The following is a 26,879-nucleotide window of genomic DNA, read 5'->3' on the forward strand; positions in this document are numbered from 1 at the left end:
CAAAAGATTGGGTCATACATTTTCATGGTAATTACTGAGTGTGTGATGGTATTAAAGGGGGCTGTGTTATTAGCGTATTACAAAGTATTTCACCAAAGGCACAGTGTAAAAATGCCCCAGAAAGTGTTTCCTGTACAAGACAAACACACAGCTGTTTTAATTCCCCATCAGTTTGTGAAATTTGGGCACATCTTCCGTCCTACTTTAACCAACATGAAATAACGATAATTTTTAGATTAATGATCCATTCTGTTCCTAGCAGATGCTTCACGTAAAAGTCTGGCCTGGGTGACCATTAGGTTTATGCAAAGAATTAGAACTCACACTCAGTACAAGGGGATTTCCTCTCATGCTGCCTTGTTAATATCTAACTTAACAGCTTACAAGACGCTATAAAAACCCAGTGATTAATTAGAATATCACTTAAAATTTGTCAGGCACTGTTTTATGGCCCGTCAGACTGAAAGCATAAAGATTTTTGGATCTTTCTAAGACAAACTTGTTTGCACTTTATTTCAGTGATCTAATAAAGTTTTTATGTGTCTCAGGTCTTGGAAGATTTCCTAATGGGCTCTTTAGTATCGCCCGAGTACTATCTGAACAAGTTTCATTGGATTTATTTATGCTTGACAATACTGTGGATTTTACAGCATTAACTCTTGCTATGCTACTGTCACTATCACAAAAACCTGATTCTGTGCTATTGGAGTCATATCTCCCTTTTTTTATGATGCCCCTGTATGTGCGTGCTTCGGTTGAAACATTAGGTGATACCTGGGTTTAAAATATTGGAAGTTTTCTTCTGAAGTAGCCATAGAAATCCATGTCCAATTCTCAGGCCTGGGACCAATTAGCCCCCCCAAAGGACTCTTTCTTCTTCAAAGATGCTCAGTAAGAATCAGAGATGATAACAGGCCAGTTTTGATGTCTAATCTGGACAGACATTTTGACTTGGATGTGGGATAGCACAATGTTACAAACCCAGAGTTCAGTTAGAAAACCATTCCTCGCCAATATGTGCTGTGGCTCTGGGTTGTGAATCCTTCACTCAGGGGAGGTCCATTTCACATCTGGCTCTACCACATTCTTCCAGTGGAGCATTTGGGCACTAAGCCTCCCACACCCCCTCACATACCCTTTTCTGAATGGTTCCAGAAGAATAGGGAAGGGAGGATGAGCACCACAGAGACTGGCCCTTGGGTATACCAGACACGCATCAACTCCAATTGCTTCAGTAAAACCAGATATAGAACATAAAATAAATTCAGGCTCCTGATCAGTGTCCACCAAGGGCAGAACGCACATCGGGAGAAGAGGGCACATTTCCAAGCTCAGTCCCTTCATGCTTAGGACCTATTCAGAAACTCTGTCACTTGGTACCTCCTCCCTAGTGAACTAAAATGCTGCAGGCAGTGTCTACTGAGAACCCCAAGGTAGTTGTGAGTGGTGACCATGAAAGAGGCCCAGAAGCCAAACTTGTTTGGGACTTGTGGACTGTTAAGTCTCATGACTCTATTTCTGCTTGAAGTCTTGCCCGATCTGCAGCAACTAGGACACTTTGGCACAGGTCACCACCCCAGGAGCCTCTTTTGGAAGTTTCTTTCTCAAAAGAAACCCAGCAATGGGGAAGAAAAGGTCACCCAAGACAATTGCTTATGTGACATGTGAAATTCATAGAGTTGTATCTCCTCCATTTTGGAAGGAGATCTCAAGGTAGATGTTATGAAGACCATCCACTTACGTTTACTTCCCTTGGTAGGATACCCTCACTGGCCTTAAATCAGAGCCTAGTTCTCACTTGAAACATAGTTCTGACCAGTTTGGCTTTCTGGTTTCCTTGCCTGCAGTCAATTAGGAGCAGCAAATTAAAGTGAAATGTCACCACAGCACAGTTCATCCATGAGTAGTAAAATAGCGTCAGAACCACATTACATATTTCCAATAACGACTTGCAACGTCTGGGCCAGCAAAGACCACATTCCTAAGTGATGTGCTCAGGCTTGCACTCGGATGGCTTGGTGTTGTGTACACACAGCCTCATTTGGAAATTGTGTAATTTCCCCTGAAACTTTAGAGTTCATCGAGCCATAGTATTGTATATATGAGAGAGTCTTTATTTATAAGCCACAGTTCTTTGAAAATGTGCTTAGATTTGTGCTAATATAATTCCACAGAGATGTAGCTACAGCCCAGTTGTTCGTTCGCCTTCTGTTTGGAAACCATGCTCTGCTCTTAGCAGGAACTATTCTAAGGACTCGGAATGGGAAGAGAATATTCTACTCATCTGCTCATAATCTCAGGGATGTTAACTATTACTTTATTATTGTAGTAGTAGTAGTAATTAATAATGAGGATGAAAATGATGAGGATCCCATGCATTGGCCTTACATATGAACATAAATTCCAGCTCATAATCCTATTTGAGGATGTGGACTTATGTGAAAATGGGCATACAGATATTGTCTGCATTATACAGTGACCAGTGTTACCAAATAGTTGTATTTTACTAAATAGCAAACAATTAACAAGTACATTCTTATTCAACATCAGGGGTTTAAACACTAGACAATGGGAGGAGGAGATAGATATTATATAGACTCTAACTTCAAGCTTAAGGATTAGTTAGGGGGAAAAGGGGAAAAAAATATATCTATATCCTAACACACAATAAATGGCCAACAAATGTTTATTAAACAGAGTGAACAACACAGGGCATTGAAATCCATGAGGGACAGATGAAGTGTCACGAGCATTCAAAGGAAGATGATGTTACCATTAGCTACCGGGGGGTGATGGGTGAGATCTAGAAGAGATTTGTGGAGAAGGTGGCATTGGGAGGGAAAGAAGCGTGGCTAATTTTGATCTTTAACATATACTATTCCAATTAACCCATATCACAACTCTAAAAGGAAATGTAAATAGCCCCATTTTACATATAGGGAGATGGAGGCAGAGAGAAGATAGAAAATTTACTAACTGGAATATCGAAGAACTTGAATCTGACTGTAGTTAAGTACATAGCCTCAGGCTGTTCCTCTTTACCACAAACCTGGTACTTTTCCACTGGGCTCAAAGCTGCCCACCCTTGGAGAGTAGGTCCCGGCAGTTTGAGGTAAGCAAAGGCATAGGAGAGGGAGAAGAGTGAATATGTGCTAAATTTGTAATTACAAGGTGTCAGATACACTCAGTAGGAAAGGGAAATCCTATACACATTTGAGTTACAACTTTAAAATCCTGAAGATGGATATCTATGAGGAAATATTTCAAACACTCCATAAAATCCATGCTTTAAGATACATTCCTGTACTTAAACTTGTTTACTAACTATGCACAAGGATTTGGTCATGTGTGTCCATTGTATAGCCCACATAGAGAATCTGACTTGTTCATTTGCAGGTTTATTCAGTCCTGACCCAAACTAAAAAGTAAAATATTAAGGATCATTCAAAGCTTGTTGAAATGTTCCCTCTTAGAGAGGTCCAGCATACCACACGTGCAAAGATTCTCCCACCTGTGGTTAAATCTGAGACACAGTATAAGTGCATTATAAGAGATGTACAAATTTTCAACTTTGACCTTCTCGCTTTGATAAATTAGAAAGAAAGAGCTACCAATTGAACAGGGCTTTGTGGGGTTTTTTAATGTCACTTCTCTGAAATCAGGGTAAAAACTATCTTAAAACTTTTAGATTCTACTCTGTGGGTGTCTTTATTTTGTGACAATGAATATCATACCTTCCTACCCAGAAATGAGCACCCATCCACACACGGGCTGGAGTTTGCCTGCCTGTCTGACTTATTCAAAAAAGACACATGAGGTCACCACAGGTTTTTAAAAATTTTTTTAATGTTTATTTATTTTTGAGAGAGAGAGAGAGAGACAGAGAGCACAAGCAGGGGAGAGACAGAGAGAGAGAGTCACAGAATTCAAAGCAGGCTCTAGGCTCCGAGCTGTTAGCACAGAGCCCAACACAGGGCTCAAACTCATGAACCACTGGGTCATGACCTGAGCCAAAGTCAGACGCTCAACTGACTGAGCCACCCAGGCGCCCCTCACCACAATTTAAAAAAAAAAACAAACACAAAAGCTTGCTGAAACAAAAAAGCATCTATACAGAATAAAAGTCTTTATGGCCTAATTGGTGATTCACTTATTTTAAAAAGTAATCAGTTCTATACCACAAAGAACCTGGACAATCTGCAAGATTATGTAACACAGTATGATTTTATGAATACAGATAATTATTAGTTTTCCTCTTTACTCCTAACAGTAAAAAAGAAAAAAAAAAGACTTTATTTTTTAACTGATATATATTTTAATTAAAACAGGTCAATGGGCTTTTCTATTGGGAGATCATTCAATATGGAAAGATTTTTCTGGTGTTAGATTTGAAAGTAATGAATCAAATGCAGTTAAAAAAGATATGGGTTGCAAATTTTATACATAAAGATCTAATTAGTTTCATCACGTTTTTAAGATAGTTTGCTGGCATATTGGATTAGCATCCCCAGATGTAATAATTTCATTTTGTTGGTTCCTAGTATAGATATATTCTTCAGCTCCTTTCCCGAACATGTATTCATAATAACTCACAAGTAAGAACACAGACTTAATTATAATCTAGTTGCGTCCCTTGTCCACATTTCTAATAGGAAACTCATTTCTTTGACAGTGCTTCAAATTAAGTCTATTCAATGGAGTTGTAAGGCCTTGTAGGGGAGGGGGGTGGCCCCTGTCAGAATGAAAAATGGAAAACCCATGCTTCAGAGATAGAAACAAATAATATGTGAAAACATTTAAGAGGTTTGAAGTTATTAAAATGGCAGATCTACTGGGACCAGAAAGCAGTATGTCATGAAAGAAACGAAGGAAGAGGGAGACAGGAAGCATTCTCTGGCCTTTTCAATGCTGCGTTTTAAAACAAAACAAAAAAATTCAGGAAGAATTGGAAGGTAGCCAACCTAATGCCGTTATTTCATAGAGCTTAGGGACACACCAGGAAATTACAGGCCAGTTAGTTTAACTTCACTTGTAGGGAAAGTATTAAAAACTGCTGCAGGAGATCAAGTAAAAGGATGCTTAGAAAAGCACAGCTTGATTAAGGCAAGCCTGGCCGACGTGGTTTTCGGAAAGGGAAGGTCATGTCTTAGGAACTTGTTGAAATTCTTTGAAGCTATTATGGCCAGTACAGTCTTCAAAGAATACAGCAAGGCCCGGGATCTGTGTATCTTTTCTGTTCCATACCAGTCCTTGAGGAACGCTTGAAGAACGTGGCCCACGCCAGGGCCTCGGTGCCCTGGGTTTCGAAACCACTATCAAAATAGTAGAAAATAGCCTCCGATGGAACATTTTTAAAGCTGGAACCAATTAATACAACCTGATATTTATAAATGTAAAATAAAGACTTGGAACGAAATTTAGGAATATTGAGCTGTAACAAAGAAGTACTGCCTTGGGACTATAAAAACAATCTGGGGAGTTACGGTGCCAAAATCTGGGCTTTGGAGGCATTTCTCGCCCAAAGAAGGGAAAATGATGAGAAGTCACAGTGCTAGAAATGGTTGTAGGGTAGAGAGTTATGAAGAGTCGCCACCAAATGAATTTTGTCAAGAGGGGAAAAGGAGCCGTCAGATGTGTTAACAACCCCGAGCCTCTGCGGTCCTGGGGGGGGTGGGGGGAGGATTGGCTAGAGTAGCCCAGCGGAGAAAATTTAGTCCAGGCTAGTCAGCAAGGGGGTGGAAGGTCAGGCCTCCATTGCTTCAGGAATGGGCTCCCAGGGAGCGAATATATTTGCCTCTCCGATTGGAAACCTGGAGTTCTGTTTTCAAAGAAAAGCACCACTCAAGCGAAGGCATTGAAAAGCATCCAAATCATGCCCCCCAGCTCTTTTCCACCCTGGGGCACAGGCGGTGGGCCAGCCCCATGCATTCCAGAAGGAGGCAAGTGGTCACTGGTGAGGAGTGGGATCAGAAGCTGAGGCCCCTGGGATTCCTCAGCAGGAAACACACTATCCAAGTGCCATCCAAATGATAGGGACGCTGGTAGAACCTTTTGTCCATGGGAGACCTTATGGACAAGAGAAGAATCTTGGTGAGAATTCCAGGGCATAGATCTTGCTGGAGGAGCAGCCACAAGAATGAAGCAAGGTTCAGCTTGTGAAGTCATCACGGGCTTAGGCAGGATGGATGCTGGAGCATCTCCAACACTCTACGCTCCATGCCCACCATGATTGGAATGATGTCAGGGAGGGAATCCGGAAGACTGTATCCTTCTAGTCCTGTATCTAAGACTGTGAATAATCTGCCTTTATATATGGTAGTAATAATAATAGTTATGATTTATTGACTTAGTTTATTCCAAGTCTTGTGTGCTTGGTCCTTCATATATATTAGCTAACCTAATCTTCTCAACAGCCTGCCAGGAGATGCTTACAAAGGGTGAACGTGGAGCCTCGGACAGGTTCAGTACCTCAGTAACTCAGAAGCCTCTGTCCCTTCTGCTTGAATCACATAAAAAGTGAGGATAAACAGTTGAGATTCTGCAAGGGGTTGTTGTGGTTTAACATCTCTTGAATACTAGCCACTGTTAGCAATTAGAATTCAGCTTTAAACCTCTCAGTCGTTATGGGATATGTTTATTGCTTTTCCTACTACTCAGGTGAAAACACTGGTCTATCTGCACGTGACAAAGATGTCAAACAATTTTAGTCCTATTTTTCTGAGCCACACTGATGAGTGTGGCTATATATATCTATATATATAGATATAGATATAGATATATCTATATATGCATTAGAGATGAAGGTGTGGAAAGAAAGAGACCTGTTTGAAATCCTATACAATTTAGTGAGAGTGAACTTCATCTCAAGAGTACCTTCTGCTAGTTTGGTGAGGTGTGTACTTTGTGGTTAGATACGCTCATCCAGACCAGTCTGCCTGGACTCATGCTCTGATTCCACCACCTATGAGCTATGCGATCTTGGGTAAGTTCTGGAACTATCGTACCTGTTTTGTTCTTTGTAAACTCTGCGTCGATGGTGGTATCTACCTCGTTGAGCTGTAGTGATGATAAAATGAGATTGCAAATATAAAACATGTAGCTTAGTCCCTGTCGTAGGGTAAGTGTCCATTAAAGTTTAGCTATTATAGTTTCTTTTTTAATTTCTATTCTCAGTCATAGTGAATATGACTCCAGTTGGAGTTCTGGACTTCAGGAAGCATGAAACACCTATGAGCAGGGTATTTTATTTTTTATTTTTACTATAGCAAAACACACACAACATCATATTTGCCATTTTAATTATTTCTTTTTCTTTTAATTTTTTAACATTCATTCATTTTGAGAGACAGAGAGAAACAGAATGTGAATGAGGGGGGGGGGGGGCAGAGAGAGAGGGAGACACAGAATCCGAAGCAGGCTCCAGGCTCTGAGCTGTCAGCACAGAGCCCGATGAGGGGCTTGAACTCATGGACTGTGAGATCATGACCTGAGCTAAAGTCAGATGCTTAACCAACTGAGCCACCCAGGTGCCCCCATTTTAATTATTTCTAAGTGTACAGTTTAGTGGTGCTAAATATACTCACGTTGTGCAGCCAGTCTCCACAACTTTTCATCTTATTTTCGTATTACAGAACTGAAACTTTATATCCAGTAAACATCTCCCCTTCCCCCCCTTCCCCTAGATCCTGATGACCATCAGTCTATTTTTTTTTCTATGAATTGGACAACTGTAGATACCTCATAGAAGTGGAATCATACAGCATTTGTCTTTTTGTAACTGGCTTATTTCACTTTGCATAATGTCTTCAAAGCCCATTCGTACTGTAGGATATCTCGGAATCTTCTTCCTTTTTAAGCTGAATAATATTTCATGGTATGTATGTATAATATTTTATTTATCTGTTCAACCATGGATGGGCCCTTGGGTTGCTTCCATCTCTTGGTTATTGTGAAAAATGCCATTATGAACTTTGGTATGCAAATTATGAGCAAGTTTTTCAACAAGTGGAATAAGATTAATACAAGATAAGTTAATTACTAGGTGAATAAGGGGAAAAAAAGGCAAACTGATGGTCAAAGGGTATTTGGGTTATTCCATTATAGTAGTGTTCATGGCCATGATGGAAACTAACACACATTCTTCTTCTTTGTTATGTCGTGTGAGGGATAAATATGACTGAACACCCCTATGGAATAAACAGCAGTAGTAACCATTTCTAAAATAATAATTATAATAACAAAATCTCACGTTTAGATAAAAAGAAAGATTTCAAAACCACCCTTTTGTTATACCTTCACACCTTCATGTGAGCCGAACCAAATAGCTAGTAGGGTCTCCGGAGCATAAATGGGAAAATGGAAATGTAGGAACCTCAAATGATTTGCTCCCTGTCACCAGCCAGAGCTAAAATGAGTGTCAGTCCTTCTGGCTCATAGTCCAGGGCTCTACTCTGTACCCAACGGAAAGCAAGCCTCACTCATTAAGAATTTCTTCTTTCTTCTTGCATTTTCCATGAGATAATTTTAGACAGTTTATAGATACAAAATTTGTATTTTGTTAAACATATATTTTAATGTGCATTAAAAATAAAAATGGAATACTGACTTACAAAATCCCCAACTCCGAGGCTTAGGATAGAGCTAAATTATTTTGTTTTTACTTGCTTTACAGTTAAGTTTAGAGAAAAATATTAGTTGCATAATACAGGTGGTATCCAGCTTTGGCTAAATCATCAAGGGGTGTTCAATGATTACGGTTTAGGAAATGCTTCATTTTCATGTACTCCACAAATCTGAGTGTCTATTATGCACCAAATCTATGACTGAGTTTGTCTTGGTGAATGAAACAGAATTCCCGGCCCTTGCAGGGTTTACGTCTGAATAAAGGCAGGAATTAAGCAAAGCTCAAACAAGCAAACCAATGTATACGTACTTATGAACTGGGATCATTGCTTTAGATCAGAGAGAATGCTTTAGACTGAGTGGAGATGAGCTGGAAGACAAAGAAGAGCAAACTGGAAAGAGTAGGGGAGAGTACTCAGGCAGAGTGGGAAGCAGGTGCAGAGAACCTGAGGCAGGAAAGCAAAGATGTTGGCCTGTTAGAAGAACAAGAGGCCACTGAGCCTGGAACCTGGAAAGCGAGGTAGAGAGGGGCCAAGGTGGGTCCTTGTTAGGAAAGAGTTTGCATTTTCACTCCATAGGAAACGGGAAGCCATGAAGCCCTTTAAAGGGGGAGAGTGACATAACCTTGAGCTCTTTTTAAAAATGTTTTCCTGCTGCTACGTGAGGACCAAATTGGGATGGGGCAGGAAGCAAACGTTGGAGTGAGTATCCAAGTGGAGTATGCAAGTGGAGACGGAGAGCGCAGACAGACTGGAGGTGCGTGCAGGGGGAAGGCTCTGCAGCAGGGTCCCCACGTGAGAGGTGAGGGGCAAGGGACAAGTAGGCGTCAGAAAAGACTCCGAGGTTCCAGCTTGAGAAACTGAGCAAAAATACCTTCTGATAGAGAGGAAGTTGGAGATTAAATTGGGGGCAAGTTTGAAGGCACCGTTTGGGATGGGTTAACTTGGATACTGTAGGGGAGACACGTAAGGAGATACCAGAAAGGAAATCAGATACAGGAGTCTTCTTTCCCTTTCTGTATCCTCATACCTAGCTTGCTGATGACGTGTAGTCAGCGCGGAGGAAGTGCTTTTTATCTGAAGAGCTCACTTATTAATGCAGGGCTGGTGGGGGTCCCTGGTAGAGGCAACGAGGCAGGCAGAGGAAAGCACAGCCCCCCTCAGCAGCAGTGGCTCCGCACCACCCCCGGGCACTGGCAGTTCCGGGCCCTTCCATCTTCCCTGCATGGGTACGTGTCCCCCACAGTGGTTTCCTCCCTGTGGCCGACAGCCCAGTGGTTTACAGCCGTGCCTGTATGTGTGCGATTTGCGGTGTCAGTTTTTGTTTGCTATAAATAAGGTCCAACAGAGTTTGAAAAACCAGTGCCCTACAGTCCCCTCAATCCATCCCTTTTCCTTTTGAATTTTCCTCTCTGTCAGTCTCTCACGTCACCCGCCACCAGCCCTCTCCTCACTCAGCAGACATTGACCGGGTTTCTGTTGTATGCTGGGTAACATACACAAGATGGCATTGAACCCGGATCTGACCTCCCCAGCTAGCTCCTAGTGGATAATTTTGTAAACAACGTATTTGTTTCCTGCTATTTCATTTTAACATCTTGCAGCAAGTCTGATGTAAGACTTATATATTTAATCCCTGGTTATAACTGTGTCTGCTCTTCATTGAGCCCTGTGGCTGACACCACTCACTGTTCACAACTTCCAGCCGAAAGGGTGATGGTCCCCTAGACAGGGTGTTTTGGAACAAGGAAAGCAGGAGGGTAGGACACACCGAAATAGTCAAAGATGCAACAAAGATACAGAAAGCCTGTTCCCTTAGAGGCAGAGACCGTATTGCTGGAATTGAAGTATGGTAACAATTTTCATGCTTCTACATGTCTTTAATATTCCATTTCTGAAATCCTAACTCTTTCCTCGATCTTTGGTTGCAAGGAAAGGAAGAAGAGATACCAAACTAAAGGTGCAAGAATTCACTATTAGAAATTCATTTATATTTCTTGAAAAGCTACTGTGCATATTAAGTAGTCAACAAATATTCACCTGAATGCATGAATTTCAGGCAGATATTTATATGTTAAAAACGCATCCATTCTTCTGTTTCACAAACACGAATGACCAAAACCAGCCCTCAAACCTTGTTATGCAGCAAGATAATGTAAGTTCACTAAAATATGTCCTCTGTATTACTTTGAGAAATGTTTAAGAAATGTCATTAAAAAGATAGTATTTTGAAACATAGGAAACCAATCCTACAAAAATCCTTACCAAGAAAAAGTGAAGTTGTTCGATAAAACCTTTCCTTTAAAATTACATATTTCAACTTCATACTTACTTGGATTGTCTGTGGAACTCACCAGCAAGAGTGCCCTGCATAGTGCCCTGTACTGCCCCAAACACTCCCAAACAAATACGTTTATCATTATCCTAATTAGCTTTTATCAAGAATTCAGACACACACACAAAAAGAATTTATATGAAAAGACAGAGTCACTCTGGCTTCACTCATTCATCAAGAAATCTTGAGTTAGATGATCTGGTTTGTCAAAAAGAATAGCTAAGTATTTTAGTAATTCTGAAGTCTTCTAATATTATCCTTTCTTTATCTCTGGAGCTGTAGAGAAGCAGAGCAGAGTCTTATAACATGTGACATTATCACAGGCCACCGCCACGGCTTTCCTATCCTGCAATCTCAGAGATTCACATTAAGAATATCACTGAAAAAAAGAAAAGGATAGATCCTATCTGGATTTAATGCAGGGGGCTAATATATTACTTTTGGTAACTAATAAAATTTCAAGGACTGACAGCAAATTTATGACTTGCTTTTCCCCCAGTAAAATGTCTGCTTTGAATTATGCAGAAAGAATTCTTCTTCCTGCCAACTTGTTTCAATTCCCTGTGCAAAACCATCCACAGAACACTGTCAGAGGTTTCCTATAGAAGTTCATTTCAGGATTCCTCAATCAGTAGAGGAACATACACATGCGCGTGCGCACACACACATGCACGCGCACACACACACGCAAACACACACTTTCCCCCCCTGTTTTGGAGCAAGCAAAGGAAAATGTATTGCATCGGTAAGGTCTGTGTCTGGTGCTTTCCCTTTCTGAAAGCAGAGACAAGGATTAGTCATCAGATGAGGGAAAGGGTTTTTCGGTCTCACCCCCAGCCAGCGGCCTGTTTTATGTACGCAGGCCCGCCCTGTGTGTAGGTGGAGTAGGCAATTGCCGTGTGATGTGATTTAAGAGGTGCTGGAAGTCCTGCGTGTCCAAAAATAGCCCCCACAGCCGCCCCTTGAGTTCAGGCACAGTGTCCATAAAACCCCGGTTTAAATGAAATGAAACTGCATTTTCAGACTGTTAACCCCTTACATCCATTATCCCATCAGCATGCCTTTATTTATCGGAGGTAAAATCTGGACCCTGGCTGGGGTGGGGGTGGGGGGTGGGATGTCCCTGTACAGGGAGAGCAGGGGATGCTGTCCCCTCCCAGCAGATAGATAGCTCTTGTACATGGCCAGAGGTCCCCAAGGCTCCCGGGAATAGTGCAAGAGTCACTGTCCCCAGAAGCAATTTCTGCACAACCATGACTGAGTTTGTTGGATGGAACCAAACCTCTTCCACATTCATTTGGTCAGGAAGCCTGTCTTGTTTGAGTCGATACTGGAAGAAAGATGACATTTTCTCAAACAGCAATGTTCTTCTCTGCGGCCCTGAAAGCAAGCAAGATAACAACAGCTCGCGTTTGGAAAATGCCTCTTTGAGTACAAAATCCTATCGCGCGCAATGTCAGATCCAATCCCGACAGCAGCCTTGTGAGGCGGACTTACATCTGACTCTTCTCAGGTGGCAGCTGGGGAGAGTGTCAGAGATGTTAAGTGACTTGCCCCACTGCCAGCAGGCAGCTAAATAATGGCAGAGCCCTGCGCTGGAACCCCGACACTCTGACTCCAAATTCAAGGTTCACTCTGTTAGCTTCAAGCTCCTGGAGACACAGTCCCTATGGTCAAGGAGCTGATGGTTATGGCCTCAGACATTGGAGTTTGGTTTTATCAGGCCTTCACATCCTTCTCCAGGCAACAAACACCCCAGCTAGAATACTGACCGCTTTATGCAAAGCTGTCAAATACAACAATAAGCCAAATTAGATAGGGAAAATTAAAACAGGAATTAGTGGAAGTTAGCTTAGAATTTTCTCTAGACACCCTTGGGAGTTAAGAGGTTTCCTGAGACTAGATAAAAAGTGGGGTAGAATCAGATCAGGCATCATGAAGTGACTGTGAAGACTAGGATTTCTGCTTTACTCCAGAACTGACACACATGGCTCTATTTCTTTACAGTTTGTACTAACTGAAGCCACTATAACACTCCATTCACTTTATACTCCCTCGCTGGTAAGTCCAAAGTGCAGAGTTGAATAGAATTATGTAAAGTTGAGACTTAGATGTTTCCATTTATCAGCCAAATAACCCTGTTCAAATGCCCTCTCTTTTATGACGTCTTCTTGGATTCTCCTAGGCAGGATTCATCTCGCAAGGTTATATTGTGGTTGTCTGTTTGTGTGTTCCTCCCCCCACTTTGTAGCGAATGGCACAAGCATTAGAAGCCATGTGTTATTCATCATTAAAATGCCAGTGCTCTGGGCTAGCAGTCCTAAGCTATTGTGATCACGTATCCCATCAGTTAAAAAAATTTGAGCAATTATTGCATATACATTGCATGTGTATGTGTACAGAGGGAAAGAGATAAAAATGTGCAAGAATACAAACACATTACAAACATCATTGAACTCCTCAAGAATAAAAATTCAAAAGGAAGAAATAAAAATATATTTAGTCAGGAGTTCTAATAATTTCCCCCTCCCAGCAGATAGATAGCTCTTGTACATGGCCAGAGGTACATTTGGAGACCAATCAGGTTCACTGATTTGAACACATTGGTAGGACATAGCCAATGTTTGTATAATGGGTAAACGAATGCTTGAACCCTCTCCTATATACACAGTCTCTTTGGCACAGTAGATATTTTCCAGGACATCACTTTCTAAATTAACGACCTAGAGCCACACATTTATTTGCTTTCCTGGTCATTGAGCACACTGGCTTGGGGACAGTAGGTTCTGGCTGGGTGTCAGCCCATACTCACCCATTGCAGGGGACCCTTTTACAAGGCACAACCTGTACAAATGTTTGTGAAAGTCTGTGTGATTTGCGTGCTCATTCTTTCATTCAGCATGCACTTTCTCCATGCACTGATCACAGAGTTAATTCCAGCCTTCAACCTGGAAAATATGGAAATGAGCAATTCTATTACCATATGATAACAAAGAAGTTTTTTAAAAGTGTGATGAGTGCACAGAACAATGCCTAAATCTTCCTAAACGTTTGAGGGAAATGCTTTAGGAAAAGAGCTTGAAAGCTGAATGGGGACTTTGCCAATTAATGAAGGAGTGGGAATTCTAGGTAAAGGAATCAGCTCATTCAAAATCATGCCGACCTGGGGCACCTTGGCGGCTCAGTCAGTTAAGCATCCAACTAAGTTTTGAGTTCGGCTCAGATCATGATCTCAGGGTTCATGGGATTGAGCCCTGGACAGTGTAGAGCCCCCTTGAGATTGTCTCTCCCTCTCTCTCTGCCCCTCCCCGACTTGCATGCACTCTCTTTCTCTCTCTCTCTCTCAAATTAAGTAAATAAACATTTTTAAAAGGACAAAATCACGCAGACCTAAGATGGTACAGCATGACCAAGTGACTATAAATGAAATCGAAGGAGCAACCAGGAGAGAAACTGGCTGGGTGCATCAAGGCCAGGTCATACGGGGCTTGGCATCCCCCACTGAGAAGTGTGGAGGTTATCTTGAAGGTGTCGGGGCCACTGAGGAATTCTGAGCTGAGAAGTAATATGAGAGGTAGAGATGTTAGTATCAGTGTGCAGGAAGGAGCATTCTGTGGGAGGTTGACGGGGTGGCACAGTTAAAATCAGTCCATTGCTGCATAGCATTTGCATTGCGTATATAATTTATCAGCTGTTTCATTATAAAAGCAATGCAATTTAATTGTAGAAAATCCAGAGAATGTAGGAAAGCATTAGTCCGTATAACTATATGGAAGTAAGAATCATCTGTAGAATATTCCATCATTCAGAGATGCAGGTTTCTTTTTAAAAATGGGATATTATGTATGCCTTCTATCATATTCTTTACCCATATTATAATATTAGCCTTTTTCTAAATCCATATTCAGTGTCTATATAATAGAAATCATATCTCTATTCAATAATTCACTTAACCACTCCCTCTTTCCCCCTTTTGCTAAATTTAGACTGTTTACCAATAGTTATGACTCTGATTGTTTCCTTATGAAAAATTTCAAGAAGAGGAATTACTGAGTCAAAATATATAAATCTTTTTAAAGCTCTTGACACATATTGTCAAAATGCATTCGAGACAATTTGTGCCAATTTACATTCCTTCTAACAGTTGCAATTTACCGAGCCCTCTTCAACACTGTATTTTTTATCTTAGTCAATTTGATAAGCAAAAGTTGTAATGTTGAACATTTAATTGTGTTTTTATTGGCTATGTGTTATGAGTATGGAATTCATCAGAATGAAATGACTATGTAATTCTATTTTCAGATATCTTCTGGTAGTGGGAGGGGACCCTCTACCAGAAGATTGTCTAAATTCAGAATGGGGACTATGCTCTAAGTGATTTCCAGATTTTAGGTGCTGTGAGGGATAAAAGCATGAAGCCACCACCCAAGCCCTGCACAAACTCAAGGTCATCACAGGACAAGGACACACACACACACACACACACACACACACACACACACACAAGGCTGCTGATAAAGGAACAGGAGAGGAGTCAGCAGGTATCAGAAGCAGGACCCAGGGAGATAAGAAGTCTGGGAAAGGTTGACCGAGGAGTCTCTTTGGTGTGAGCCAGTCCGATTTCCATCATCTTCTTCCCCCCTTGTATCAGGTGCTCAAAGTGCAATACCTCAAAATCATCTGGAGGGGTCATTAAAAATGCCAATTCCAGATCTCAGGCAAGTCCAGGAACACATCTTCTGTCCTAGCGTCCAGGCACTTCTGAACTTACACTTGGACAGATGCAGCCTCCAAGTATCCACATGCTGCCCACAGAGCCAGGAAAGGGGCCTCCCTCCTCCCCAAAGAGCTCCCCATCTTCCTCTGGATGCCCCTTGCCACCCACCCAGATCTGAACCATGGCTCTGTTTACTGTCGCTCCTCCTCACTCCTCTGCACTGCCCTGTAGTCCGTTCGTCCCATTCGTTCTATCTTTCGTTTTAAGTACTTGTGCTGGTGCTATTCTGGGAGCTGGAGGGACAAAGAAACATGGCATCAAAGGCCCAGCTATCCCAATGCCAATCTGTTGAGTTTTGCCAAAGTAGCAGTGATCTGGAAAGGGCCAGAAAACGTTCGTACTCTGCTCATTCTCCTGCTTTTCGAGGTAGATGGTTCTGCCTGCCCGTCCTGGGCTTTGTCTATAGCCTCTGAGCAAATTAGGACACCTCTGGTAAACATACATGCCCCCAGTGTCAGGAGCAGATGACAGTAAAAGCCGGAGGGGAAAGGTACAGAATGTAAACTCTGAAATACACACTCAAGCATTTTGAAGTTTGCCATAAGTTACCAAGACCTCCGCTAAAGCTTGGGGTTTTTTGCTACATACGATCACTTGCTGAAGAAAAATAAAATGCCAAGATTCACAAGGAGACCTCTATATATTTGATAATGTCTCTCACCTGCTTAAAACTCTGTCTTATTACATTCAGGATTAAATCCAAACTCCTTTGTCATTCAAGTCCCTGGTGTCCTCTCTAGTGTCAACTTTCCCTTAGTCCTCCCCCTTTGGCCGCCCCTCTGCCACTTCTGTCCCCTGGTCACCTGCCCCACACTCCCAGCCACTTTCTAGGTTCCTGAATATGGTGCTCTCTCTGGCCTCAGGTGTTCTGCCTGGGATCCCGCCCTTCCTCTCTCCTTCCTCTCCTCCCCCATTTCCCACTGCCCAGGCTCAATCACAATCACCCACACTGATCCTTCAAAACTCACTCAGGAGTGACACCTACAGGAAGCCTTTGCTGCCTCTCCCAGTTTAGAGGAGGTGCCTTCCCATGGGCCAGCATACCCTCGCTCACCTCCATCACTGGGCAGGGCACAGGATACTGTAGGACGTGCCCTGTGTGCACTGTAGTGGGAATTCCCGCCTCGACTGAGAGCTCATTATGGGCAGAGGCTGCTGCTTTTGTCTCTAGTTCTTGCATGGGGATTGTAGTGGGTGCTCTGTAAAATGTCATGAATGACAGGGTGGATCCTTAAAGTGTGAGCCCAGCTAAATTCTACCCAAGAATGGCTCCATCTTAACAGTTGGATGATGAAGAAGGGACATCACCGCGATTGCACCACAAGAACGATCTGTCTTTAGAACAGGTCTCTGAGGAAGGGTAAACAGCATTGACAATGCGCCCTCCAGAAGGCCCAAGTTAACTCAGATTTGATTCAGGTCAACAGGAAGATCCAGGAATGGGTGAGTCGTGACAGTAGGGGCTCCAGGTGGTGGTGAAATTTGCAATGAGGCATTATAAAACATGGCTCACAATGGCCGTCTGACTTGATTTGTACAGTTATTATTTACTAAGCATTTATTATGTTCTAGGCTTTGATTTCTGATCCTTGGGGGAAAAACAGATAAAACCTAATGTCCTTATGGGAAGGGAAAATAAGAGAAAAGATGAAGTATGTATTATATGAGATGGTAATAAATGGTATGGAGAAAAAGATGCATAGAGTGTGGGGAGTGTGAACGGTAGAAGGAAGTTTTCTAACTTAAACATGGTGGTCAGAGAAGATAAAATTGAGAAGGAAACACTTGAATAAAATCTCGAGGGAGGTGAGTTATGTGGCTGTCTGAGGAAGAGCCTCCTAAACAGGAGAGATAGCATGTGTGAGAAAGTTGTGATGCATATTGGGCGGACACCAAGAAGACACAGTGTGCTGGAAAGGGGTGCTAGAAAAAAAGCGTGGCAAGAGGTGGGTTCAGATTGTGTAGGAATTGATATGGAGCTCCTGAGACAATTTGGAGCAACACCTCCAGCAGGCAGTGGGAGTGTGGAGTTCAGAGTCTGAGCCTACTGAATGGAAATCTGAAGGGAGTGTCTAAATTGGCGGTCTGGCTCATAACTTCTTGGTGCACAGTTCAGACTCCAGTGGAGTTCACTGGAGAAAATACTAGCCTATTCTAGAAGTTAGAAGCAGATATCACTCTGCAGACTCTAGAATTATGGTGGCATATTTAAAAGTCAATACCACCATTTAACTCCAGTGCCCTTGAGCAAGTGACCACCTCTCAGAGCCCCATGAATATTTGGTGTTAGGTTACTGGCCCCTTTATCTGAGATGAATAACAATGTCAAATGATACCTGTTAGAGGGAGAAACAATACCCTTGCTGCCTCAGATGGACTGTCTCAGACTTTAGGGTGAACATGAGGCTCTGAGAAGGTTGTCAGTTGATGAGCTAGGATTGAGGAAAGCAGATCAAAGGATAAAGCCAGACTAATGACACTCTACTGCCGTACCAGACAGTCTCAAGATGGCTTGCCTTGAACATGCTTTCTTAGGGTGACCGACCATCCTTGGTGCCAGGGGCTTTTAGTTTCTGCTCTGAGAGTACCACACCCTGGGGAACTCCTCTGTCAGTCAGTCTCGTGTTTAGTATATACATGACCTTTGTCCCCGTTCTTAAACTCCAGGATGCTTAGGAATCCCTAGAATGCTTGTTAAAATTTCATACCCCTGCCCCAGGCCCTCCAGAGGTTGATTTGGTAATTTGGGGGCAGGCAGGATCCTGGGCAATCTGAATCTTTAATGAGGGTCCTAGGGATTCTGAGTCTCATGAAGACTGTGTAGCATCCATTTGCTCATAAAGGGGGCTGCCAGTGGCCGGCCAGGAGACACCCATATTCTCTGTGCTTCCTCTCTAACTAATGAGTCAAAGAGATGAAAGAGGGACAGAGACACTGAAATACAAGCCCTCTTTGTGGAACAGGTTTCGGATAGATTGAAAGCTAGGAAGCAGCACCCTCCCTGAAGACCACCACCCTTGATCACACTAAAAAAGGATTACAGCTTTCCCATAATTGTCGAGGAACAGAGGACTCAGGGGAAAAGTAGGAAGTGCTGACACTCCGAACGCATTCTTCACCCAGCAGGACACTAGCAGAAATCTCCCTGGTCTTCTGAAGTGGCCAACTCAGTGACTCTATATTTAAAAAAAAGACAGATAAGGGGCACCTGGGCGGTTCAGTGGGTTCAGTGTCTAACTCTTGGTTTCTGCTCAGGTCATGATCTTGCGATTCGTGAGTTCGAGCTCCACACGGGGTTCTGCGCTAACAGCATGGAGCCTGCTTGGAATTCTGTCTCTCCCTCTCTCTCTGCTGCTGCTCCACTAGTGCTCTCGTGCGTGCATAAAATAAAAAAATAAAATAAAAATAATTAAAACCTGAGGCAAACTGAGGGTTAGCAAGGGACTCAACAGTGAAACTGCCAGCATGTGGGTTAAGTACACTAGCAGGAAAGGCCACAGGAGAAACCAGGTATGAAGCACCTGAGAACCTGTTAAAATGGACTGCAGGGCCCCTGCCCCAGGCCTACGGGTTTAGTAGGTCTGGGGTGGAACCCAGGAATCTGCATGTTTAACAAGTTCCCAGCTGTTGCTGGTGCTGCTGATCTGGGAAACACACCTTGATTATCTGTGGGGGTCGGGGAGAGTGGTTAAGGTTTCTCTTAATTTGAAAGTCTGAATCTCACCATATCGATAGCAGCTTGTTCACTTTACTTCTGACTTGAGAAAATAAAACTAAAAGTGGCTTAAAGCAAAGGGGGTGTAGTGACTTGTATAACTAGAAGCCGAAGCTGCAGCCCCACCTCCCGGTGCCCTGACCCCTCCTATATCTGTGAGGTGGCCCAGTGGCCCAGGGACAGAGGCGGCTGCAGCAGCCTGTTCTTCATGCCTTTTCCCAAAGCTCTGACAGACCTAGCGGCTCCAGAATAACACTTCTTACATCCCACTGGCCTGAACTAGATCATGTGCTCACCCTGGACCAATCCTGGACAGGACAGGGGATGGGAGAGGGACGGGCGAGGAGCTAGGATTATTTCCAGCACAAACAGGTCCACCCATGGAGCTGTGGTTGCCCTGAGGCACATGGACCAAAAGGAGAGGGGGGGAAAGGCTGAAAAGAAGTCAGATTCTCCTGGGAAGACAGCAAGGATGATGGGCAGGCAAGCAGCAGCCTCCAGTCTGGGAGGCGGAACGTGGAATCCAAGGCCAATGGCAGGTGACACGTGTAATGTTCTGGTGTCAGGGCACAGGCAGTACAGGGACCAGCCACATCCAGATATGTAGGTCTGGCAATGAGTAGTAGGATCTCGGTGGCAGGATGCAGATGAGGTAGGATGTTAGGAGAAGGACTTAAGATGAACGGAGGAAGAGGCTAGGAAGTGGAGGCGTCTTCTGACTTTCTAAGACGGGAACTCAGGCTACGGGACCAGACACTGATGGAGCCATAGGGAAAGCAACTGTCTACCTTCACCCTCTGGGCATTCCTTGGCTGGACCTGACCATTAAATTGGCGTGGTACAGGTTTGCAGGAGACAAAAACATACACGGTTGCATAAGTTTTTATGTGACAAGGGAGCCTCTATGAGGAAATGAAGTCTTCAAAATATGGCAAACCCCGCGGACCCTTATATCCGATTGAACAGAGAGGCGATGAGAACAAGTAAGGGAACTGCACGGGGAGACTAAAGAAAAGTAAGAATTCATTTTCACAAGGCCTGTTTGTATAGAATTCTCTGCCTCAGCTCCTCATCCTTGATGATGCTAATGTTCAGTCTCTCCTGGTATAAGGGATGTGATCTTTCACATGGAAGGTTTTATCTCCTGTTTTCCAAAATCAAGGAGAGATCAGAATGCTCTTCTTGCACTTGCTGTCTTTTTAAAGTGCTTTTAGCTCAAAATAATCTTCATGCCAAAGTAGTATGTTTTGGGATGGTATATTCTGCCCCCACTTCAGAGCCATGAGGACTGAGGACTCTGACCCTGACTCAAGTCCCCACTAAGTCTCAGGGGGGAGAAAGAGCAGCTCAGCTATTTCTAGCAAGAAATACTAGATAAGATATCAAGAGTATCAACATATAAAACCTTGGGCTAAGAAGCCCTTCATTGCTCCAGCCAAGATGAGGATTGGGGGTGGAGACTGGGGCAGGGCTGAGGAACTAGATGGGAGCCCTGGAGCTTCAGGAGAGGGGTGCAAAGGCCTTCTGTAAGGCCACAGAATATGGTGATGGGGAGCAGGACTGGGTCGAGATCGTCTGGGTTCAAATCCCATCCCTGGCCACCATTAATCCTGATATAAGACAGCTACCGCCCTTAGGAAAGGTCCAAAAACACTGTAGGATTGTTGAGTTGTAGCTTTCATTACAAGCCGAAGGAACCAAGAATGACCAGAGGGGTGGGAGCATTTGGGGATGCAGGAAAAGACCTTGATCTACAAACAAACCAAAAAAAAGATTGCCATGATTATGGAACCATGTGTTACTAATATGCACATAAAGCTAAGGCACGTCTGAACTTCCTGTATCATTCTTCCGTATATTGTCACCTTCAGCTTCATGTGCCTTTATGTATTTCATAGGTATACAAAAACCAAATCACTCCTTAATAAAAATTGAGGGAACCTTTGCATTATCCTTCTTTGGAAGAGTAATTTCAGCAAACGCTTCTAAAATGGAGTCCTGTGCTTTCTGACATGTGCATACTCGACGCTGGAAATGGACGTCTCCCTCAGGAAATCCATCACATTTCAAATCAGACATGTCTGTGAAGGCATAGATCTGTTCTACCTTCCATGTATTTGTTATTGCTGCTTCTGAAACTTCCTTACAGCCCCAAAGAAGTCTTAATCCCTGTCAAACGTTATTATGTTAACGACTTTTATGCAGTCTTGAAAGGGCTTGTTTATTTAGTTTCAGTGACTTCTTGTTACTGCCAAATATTATTTCATTTCAGCACAGATGTAAGGGGTCCAATGACTGGAATTATTTTACAACCCTGACATTGTCGAGAGACGGATACTGGTTTAATTACGGACAGCTGAAAATGATCTGGGAGTCACCTGCTACGGATATTTATCATCATTATGAACTTCTCACCGAGCTGTGGTCTGAGCACCTCCGTAACGTTCCATTTGCGTTAGACAGGCAGCGTGAGCCACACGGAGCCCACGACTTCCGTCACCCGTAAACCTGTGTACGGACACCTTCATATCACTTGATTATTTTTCTTTTCCTCTGCTCGAAGTGAGAAAATATGTTTCAGTCACTCTTATCCTTTTCCTTTCCTCTTTTTCTGTCCCTCTCGGTCGCTGCCTCTCCCTGCAACCCTTACCCTTCCAGCTGTTTTTCCAATTATGCCTCATTGGAAATTATTCATTACTTAAAGAATGCGAATTGGGTAGACCAGACGTGTAGAGGATCAAGTAATACAATGACTGCAATATAGCTGGCACTGAGCAAATGCAGAGGGAAGGTGGGGGGGGGGGCGTGGAGGGAGCAGGAAATGGGGGGCTGTGGGGTTGCAGGGCACTCTTCAAATGGACCCTCCAGCTCAGAGTTTAGGAGAAAGTAAGAGATGGCTCTCCTCCTTCTGCCCCTCCCCTGCCCCCCCACCATAACAAAGTATGTTTTCACACCTTATCTTTTTATCTCTGCTTTCCCTGCACGGATCTTGACCTGTTTTTGTCAGAGCAGAGAAAAGAGTTAGATGAAAGGAGAGGCCAGGTTACCACCTGCTGATAATAAATTTAGGTCACTATCTACCTGCCTAAATGCACTTCATTCCATTCCTTTTCTCTTTTTCCCAACCTGGACTGTAAAGGCCTTCAAGAATTCCAACTTTTTCCTGGAGGGAAGCATAATAACAGTAAGAGCTAACTTCAGTGAGGGTTTACGGTACATACGTCATTCACCATGCTAAGACTTCTTATGTGTTATTCATTTCTATTTACGTTCTTTAAAAACAAATTTAATGCTTATTTTTGAGAGAGGGGGAGCAGAGAGACAGAGAGCCAGCAGGGAGGGAGCAGGGAGAAAGGGAGACACAGAATCCAAAACAGGCTCCAGGCTCTGAGCTGTCAGCACAGAGCCCAATGTGGGGCTCGAACTCACAGACGACAAGATCATGACCTGAGCAGAAGTAGGATGCTTAACTGACTGAGCCACCCAGGCGCCCCATCAATTCTATTTATGTTCTATTTCTATAAATCAGTGGTTCTCAACCAGACACAATTCTGTCCCCCTAGGGAACATTTAGCAATGTCTGGCGAGACCTCTGCTTGTCACAACGGCGTGGAGGCCAGGGTTGCACCAACCTGTCCCGCAAGGCACAGGGAAACCTCCTGCCACAAAGAATTTCCTGGCATACAATGTCGCCCATGGCGCTGTTGAGAAGCCCTGCTGTACATGAAAAAGCTGAGGTTTAGGGCTGCCTGGGTGGCTCAGCGAGTTGACTTCAGCTCAGGTCGTGATCTCACGGTTCATGAGCCGCAGCCCCACGTTGTGATCACTGCTGTCAGTGTAGAGCCCAGCTTGGATCCTCTGTCCCTCTCCCTCTGCCCCTCCCCTGCTTGTGTGTACTTTCTCTCTCTCTCTCTCTCTCTCTCTCTCTCTCTCAAAAGTAAATAAACATTAAAAAAAACAAAAAGCTGAGGCTTAAGGGGGATTCGGTAACTCGCCCAAGACCAGCCAGTGGTATCAGAGAAGACTGGGAAGCAAGCGTGCTTCTTCATCTTGGTGCACACAAATCCCTGTATCCTCCGGGGCTGGTTTCTCAGCCTACGTGCCCCAGGAGCCAACATTCCCAGGGGAAATGTTCCCAGGCGAGGGTACCTCCACATGAGTCATTTGCAGACCTCCTGGCCATCCACCCTTAGCACCAAATATGCAGAATCAGGCCCATCCAGACATCGGAAGCTTTCTAAAACACACGCACAGACGCACGTGCACAGGCACACATGTGCAAACGTGCGCACCCACTGCAATAGTTCCTCTGACTTTTTTATGTTATCAGTAGATATAACATGTAAGATTAAAGAAGAATGCAGAAGCAAATAATGATGCTACTAAGCAACACGTTCTGAAGATGGTACGTGCAGTGACGCAGTCTACTTTGATGAATAGGTTCTACATATTTAATCTGACGTGTGCTTAACGGTAAACATAGTATCTTGTGTTCTGTAGGATAATTAGATAGAAATGGCAAATCGTCAATAGTATTACTTCTCAAAGTGCCTATCAAAAGTGTTACTGTTTTTCCTTTGTATTAATTCTTCAATATCCACAATCTTGGATTTGACACGGTTTTTCGATACAGAGTATCTTAATAATCTCAATCACCCCTAAGGCATCTGTGCATATAAACACACATACTCTTGTGCACACACGCACACACAGACGCAGGTGTGCACAGACACGTGTGTACACACATGCACACACAGAGTCTGATTCCCAGGGCAATTTCCTTTGCCTTTATTCCTTCCTTGGGGCCCCCGGCTGCCTTCTTACTCTTTCACTGCCCCACTCACCCATTCTCTCGCGCTCTCTGATGCTCCTCAGACCCTGATCCGAGGGAGATTTCCATTTTCCCTTCAGATCCTTTCCTCTGTGTGACCCAGTCCTGGAGTCTAACAGCAACGCCCAGCAGTGAACCCCAAGGGCAGGTACCTAGGAAACCTGTCAAGGCCTCAGTGCCACAGTAAGTCCCCTCCAGACCTCCGAGCAGAACACCACAAACACAGAAACTGTATCTGCCTCGAGCCCGACTCTGGCATTGCAAGTCCCTCAGGCCAGCAAGAACAGCCACCCCCACCCTAAATTCTAAACAGGCACACCTATGACTTACTGCTTGAAAGGAGTTCATGGTTTCTAGTCCCTTTCACTCTGTAACTAAGGGGTAAAAGCTTAACATACAGCCAACTCACTAGTAGGAATGAACTTCCTTCAACGTGACTTACTGAGTTAAATCTTCACTATTGCAGTGGGAAGAAGGATTTGACCTAAAAAGTAATTAAAAACTAAAAACTCAGCTCCCCAGTCACGCTCGCAATATTCAGGTGCTGGATAACCACATGCGCCTGGTGGCCACCGTGCTGGACGGCACACAGAACACTTCCCTCATTGCAGAAATGTCTATCAGCACTGAGCTAGACAGAAATAGGAAAGTTGGAGAACCATGGGGGAGGAGAAGGGGAAAAATAGTGGGGGAGGAGGAGGGAGGCAAACCAGGAGAGACTCTTGAATGCTGAGAACAAACTGAGGGCAGATGGGGTGCGGGGGGAAGGGATGGGGGATAATGGGCATGGAGGAGGGCACTTGTGCGGATGAGCACTGGGTGTTATATGGAAACCAACTTGACAATAAACTATTTAAGAAAAAAAAAAGAAAAGCTGGAGCATACGCGGAGTTCCTGAGGGCCTTGGGGGAGAAAACACATCCCTTCACAGAGCGGTGGCGGGCACAAAAATGCTGCAGACTTTCCACGTGTCAACTTGGAAGTAGCCATAAATATTTAAAATACACACACACTTGGGGGAGCCTGGCTTAGGCTGTTGAACATGTAACTCTTGATCTCTGGGTCATGGGTTCGAGCCTCATGTTGGGTGTAGATATTACTACAAAAATAAATTGCAAAAATAAAATACACATCACAATAGAATCAAAAACTGAATTTGACGAAATGTCCACCCTTAGGAAACTGGTAAAATAAATGCCCAAATATCCAGACAAGAGGAGACTATGAAAAGAATTTAAAAATCTATACATAAGCAATATGTGCCAGCACAGAAAGCTGTCCTATAACTTTGTATATAAAGATACAAGCCACTCGGGGCACCTGAGTGGCTCAGTCGGTTGAGGATCTGACTCTTGATTTTGGCTCAGGTCATGATCTCATGGTCATGAGGTTGAGCCTGGCATCGGGCTCTGTGCTGAGTGCTGAGCATGGAAATTGCTTAAGACTCTCTCTCTCTCCTTTTGTCTCTATCTCCCTCTGCCCCTCTCCTCTGCTTGCATTCTGTCTCTAAAATTAAAAACAAAAATACAAGCCACTCGACCCTATGAAAGTATGATCCTATTTGTATTAAAATATAAAGGATATATATATGTATGTTTACAGATGCACAAGAAACTATGTAAGGATACACAAGCTTTTCCTTCTGGAAAGTGAATAGCGGAGCAGGTTGAGGAAGAATTTTCTTTTCATTGTACCTCCTTCTGGTGCTGTTTGGGCTTTTTACCATGATGATGAACTATTGCACTTAACCAGTCATATGTTAGGGAAGTGAGTTACTCAAAACAATGTGATACCAAATGAATGAAAGAGCAAATACGTACACAGAAGAGGGAGATCCTCTGTCACAAACCTGTTTGCTCAGCCCTGTGCCCATTGGACCGAGTTGAAGTAATGGATTGTATTCCTATTGGCTGCGATCTTTCCATATCCAAGCTGTAAGTCATTGACTCCAGGATAATAGGTTAAATATGAAGTTCTACGCTGGGCATTATGTCAGCTGCCTTAACAATCATGGCAGACCCCCAAAGGAGGGCCCTGAAACCAAAAGATTTTTTTTTTCAGATGAACTGGTAGCCATTTGGAGATGCCTTCCCTCTGCTCATCCCTCTCCCATCTCCCCTCCTTCCTCCACCCCTCACAACCATGCTTTCCCCTCCCCTCCACCACCTTCTTCTGTGGCCTGCTCCAAGCAGAAGAAATGGCAGATCCAAAATCTTCACCCTTCCTCAGAACTCACCTGCGTTGAGCATGACCAAGTTAGACAATGACTCAAGCTGTTCTGTGCGCATCCTTGTAAGCTTACGGGGGAAACCAGGAAGCAGACCTCATGAAATTGTATCTATCACCTATCTCTCTGTCTGTCTGTCTCTCCATCATCTGTCATATATACATGTACACATACATATGCACGTATGCAAATGTGTGTACATGTACACATATGTAGACACTTGCAAACATGCATATACTGGTTTCTTTGGGAATCTGGGATGTGGTTCTGACCACTGTGCAGGCAGATAATGTGCTTACTGCGAACGTGGGAGGAAGCCCAGGGAGGAGGGGCAGACGAGGGGAAGGGAGGGCACTGGTGTCTGTGGGTGGGC

The 26,879-nt window shown here is 43.6% G+C and overlaps 1 protein-coding gene across 1 annotated transcript in view; it reads left to right on the top strand.

Annotated features, from left to right (window-relative positions):
- The window catches only part of LOC120224591 (sperm-associated antigen 17-like), a gene marked incomplete at its 3' end in the record, with an annotated part of 146,017 nt that overhangs the window by 39,143 nt on the left and 79,995 nt on the right, over positions 1–26,879 (top strand). The window lies entirely within an intron of this gene.

This window comes from Hyaena hyaena, unplaced genomic scaffold (genome assembly GCF_003009895.1).
Source record: "Hyaena hyaena isolate Hyena2069 unplaced genomic scaffold, ASM300989v1 scaffold_1195, whole genome shotgun sequence".
Taxonomy (NCBI): domain Eukaryota; kingdom Metazoa; phylum Chordata; class Mammalia; order Carnivora; family Hyaenidae; genus Hyaena; species Hyaena hyaena.